Raw genomic sequence first — 4067 nt, 5'->3', positions numbered from 1 at the left:
CACACTGTAATTAATCTTAATGCTAGGAGTAGCGGCGGAGCACCCTCCCCTCCCCTCCCCTCCCCACGATCATCGCCGATACGAATTGCGCCTGGCGTTGATTGAAATCGATTTACCAACTACCGCGTCGAGAGTTCGCACGTGAACGTGATTTTCTTGTGTACACGCGAAAGACTCTGATCTCTCGATGATTTGTTCGGAGAATTCTTGTTTCTTCGCGTGAAAAAATACTCAAGAAACGTTAGAAGCTTCGTTTACGAGGAAATCGAATTCGAAATATGTACGTGCACCCTCGATGAGCAATTTTTATTCTTTCTTGTTTTCGATCGAATAAAAATTCGCTTTTGAACTATATAGAGATATATAGAGATAGAGGATAGTAGTAGAATAATTTTTAATCAATTCTGATAAGAAAAATAAAACACAAGTTGTATATCTAACATGCATTGCACTGTAAACGTGTCTTATTAATAACACGATGTCGCGTTGTGTAAATTTTGAAACGTCACGATATTTTAATAACGACTCGTAGGAAAGCGTAGGATAGTTTCTGGTGACAACTGAATTATTTTTCAGCGAGGAGAGGAGAAGGAAAATGTACGAATAATTTGTGGAAAATGATCGCAAGTAGTAGAAGTTCGCGAGAGTGGTAACGTGTAGGAGTATGATCGATCGATAGTTGTCCCGATACTTGGCACGCTACTAAAGACAGGGTCGTGTATTTTCAAGAAATACCGATAAGATCTATTTTATTTCGCAAACGCCGGTTATTTCTATGTCAAGAAAAAAGAAAAGAAAAGAAAAGAAAAAAGGAACCGTGGCGATAAGGGGCCGATAAAATGAAACAGTGTAACCGAATACTATATCTAATTACATTTTATCGTGCATAAACATAGTAAAACTGTCTCTCGACCGGCATTTCATACATTGACACGTAATAATTATAATCCGAAGATATCGGTTGATCGTGAAACGAAATGACAGAGAATATTGTAACGTGTCAAACTCATTAAAAAACACTTCTTACTTCGTATCTGTAAGATAACGCGATGGAGGTGAAATCGAGACGAGTCTTTCTTCCCATCGTTGATTCGACGATAAAAATCAGTACATCGACGAATTAAAATAAAAATAAGAATTTTTTGTCGTACAGTAGCAAGTAGAGAAAAAAATAAACTAATTCCTTTACAAAATATAAATTTCATTATTAATAATTCCAGTCACCGTAATAAATTACCAGAGCTATGCTATTCCAAATTTATCAAAATTATCAAAAAAGTATTAAAATCAGTTGGAATATTTTTGAGCATTGAATAAAATTTTTCTAAAAATTATTGTACATATTTCACTGGTGTATACGCTTTACTCGACAATAATGTAACGCCGATTATAGTAGGTCGTGTAGTAACGATCGTTCGCTACCTCGAAAACTTTAGCATAAACCCGATCCGATAGAAATGGCACACGATATCGATTCTTCCAAGATTCAGGCTGGGGAACATCACGGAAATGGAACTGTCCATTATCCAACGGCAATTCAAAGTTGATTTCTAAAATTGTATCTCGAAAGTTCGAAGATCTGGTTCCGGTTAATAACTTCGTTCCTTATATACACACACCAAATCTTTCACCGAATTTTCGCAGAAATCGATATCAAGATATCAGAAACGGATCTATCTTTTATTTTTATTCTACTATTATTAGACTCTTTCTACTATTATTACTATCATAATGTTGCATTCGTGAATCCGAAACTCTCGTCCAAAAATCATTTTCATTTATCACAAGAGAAAAAAACAAGACAACAAGTTACGCGCATTCGCCCCTATGGAGGCTTCATCATTCTCGAGTATTATTACGGTGTACATCCGTATCCACGATTATTATTCCCAGAAGGAGATGGCGACACCGTGGCCATCCGTCTTCGCAATGACCCGGTTATAGGGGATGACCCTAATTTTTGGACACTCGTCCGCGACTCGGTAGTCATAAAGTGGGACGTACACCGTGCAACTTGGACAGATCCGAGATAAAATCCCCAGAACCGAGTGTTCTCAAGCCAAGGGTTATCAACGCGGCCTAACCCATTCCAACGACGGCCGGACGTCCAATAATTTATTTATTTAGTCTATCTTATCGCGCGGTGCAATGCTCGCGCGAATCCGCTACACCGTGTCGTGGCCGTGGGTATTAGCTTTGCCTCGATTCTCGTTTTCTCAGTCGCTGTGCTCGAACAAACCATTGAATATATCGAATACGTTGTTTCGATATATTCGAAGAAAGGTTTGATTTAAGTGTGAAAGATGCTTTCTTATTCTCTCTTCAATCGAGATTGCAATAAATTCAAAGGATCAGAAAGAAACCAAGAATTAGAAACCAATGATTTGAGATGAAATTGAATGAGTTGGAAATTAAAAGAAATATATATACTTACTAAAAAAAGAAAAAAGAATCGTTTCGATTTCGCGCCAATTTTTCAAATATTCTTCAAAATATTCTCGCCATGTCGATAAACTCGATCGAGATAAAGCAGTCGCTCTCCTTTTAATAAGTACAGATTAGAGAAGCGTATTTACGTTAACCTCTGCCCTTCCTTCATTATTCAAAAGCAATAGTTATCGATTGGAGACACGATAAACTCGTATATATCGTGTTTATCGAAATATGCCACGCTGTTGGATAAATATCACGAACGTACAAGGCAGGTATCGCGGTTTTATTTGTTCTAGCCGAGAGAGAGAGAGCCTCCACCATACCTTTCGACCAGGCCAATGAGAGAAGTTTCGAGCGAAGTAAGTACCGATCGGTCGAAGGGAGGTTACAGCGAAGCGAGGCGCAGGCTTGACAGGCGTGCATAATGTCTCCTTGTGTCGCGACGGCCGCCATTGATTCCGCCCTCCCCCAATAAACCCTTTTGTCACGGCCAATGTATTCCGTTTCTAACGGGTCTCGAGGCGTTATCTTTCTAAAATGTTCCAACGAGTTGTTGCCGCATGTAGATGCACGCGAAAAAAGGGTTTCCATTTCCAGGACGCGGAGAAGGAGAGGATCGTTGAGAGGAAATTGGCGGATTTCGAGGAACAAATTTGCGATCTGAATTTTTCAAGAGAGAGAGAGAGAGGTGTCAACATTTCTATGATAATGGGGAATAACACTTTTCTCTCCTTCTCCTAGCTAAGCGAAATTTTCTTTCCACTCGAGAAATTATTTCACGCGAGTATAATGATGTTGTTACGAACGAAATAGAATACCGAATGAAACAATTCAACTTATGATTCAAATTGATAAAAATAAAATATGAATAATTATATTCATCGATCAATCTTTTATGGATTATGAATTAAAAACAAAGTTGGAAAAACGATCTGTGTTATTCGTTGCATCGACAAAATACCATTAAATAAAATTTAATCAATGGTAACTTAATACTAGTAAATAGTCTATGTTTAACACTTTGCGGAATGTGCATTTTAAAAAGCCTCTCTCTCTCTCTATCTCTCTAAAACTTACATTTACATTTTCTTTCTCTAAATTGCGCCGTTATCAATGTCGAGCAGCACGACACGTAAAAAAAAAGAAAAAAAAGCAAATTGACCAAAGCAACGTTTCACTAAAGATAGCGAGAAGAGGATCACGTAGCGCGGAACCGGGTTGACAAAACAAAAACCCAACCTTCCCACACACACACACACACACACAGGAGGTTCGTTCTAGAAACAACTACCGCTAATAAGGCCACGAGTTGTTACGTAAAAACGAAAGGTATTCCTTTTCTCCCTCTCTCTCTTCCCCAGAAAGCGAAAGCGGTCGTCACACTCGAAAGCGGCAAACGAAGATCTCTCGCGAGGGAGCGCGGCGATATAGGGAGTGGTGTGGATCGCTAACGACGTCGGCCGAGCTGCACGTCCGGTAGTTCTCGGGCCTCGTTTCTCTTTCTCCGTGGCCAACGCTCGCCGGGGGGTCGGGCTTAACGATCTCGAGAACGTACGCGGGGCGACGTGATGCCCGTTTTACACCCGTCGCTCTGCCCTTATGCGAAAGGAGAGCGTGGGTGATCCAACGCGGAC

This window comes from Apis dorsata, unplaced genomic scaffold (genome assembly GCF_000469605.1).
Source record: "Apis dorsata unplaced genomic scaffold, Apis dorsata 1.3 scaffold_305, whole genome shotgun sequence".
In the NCBI taxonomy this organism is placed as follows: domain Eukaryota; kingdom Metazoa; phylum Arthropoda; class Insecta; order Hymenoptera; family Apidae; genus Apis; species Apis dorsata.
The sequence above is the reverse complement of the archived record's forward strand: the minus strand, read 5'-3'. Positions refer to the sequence as shown.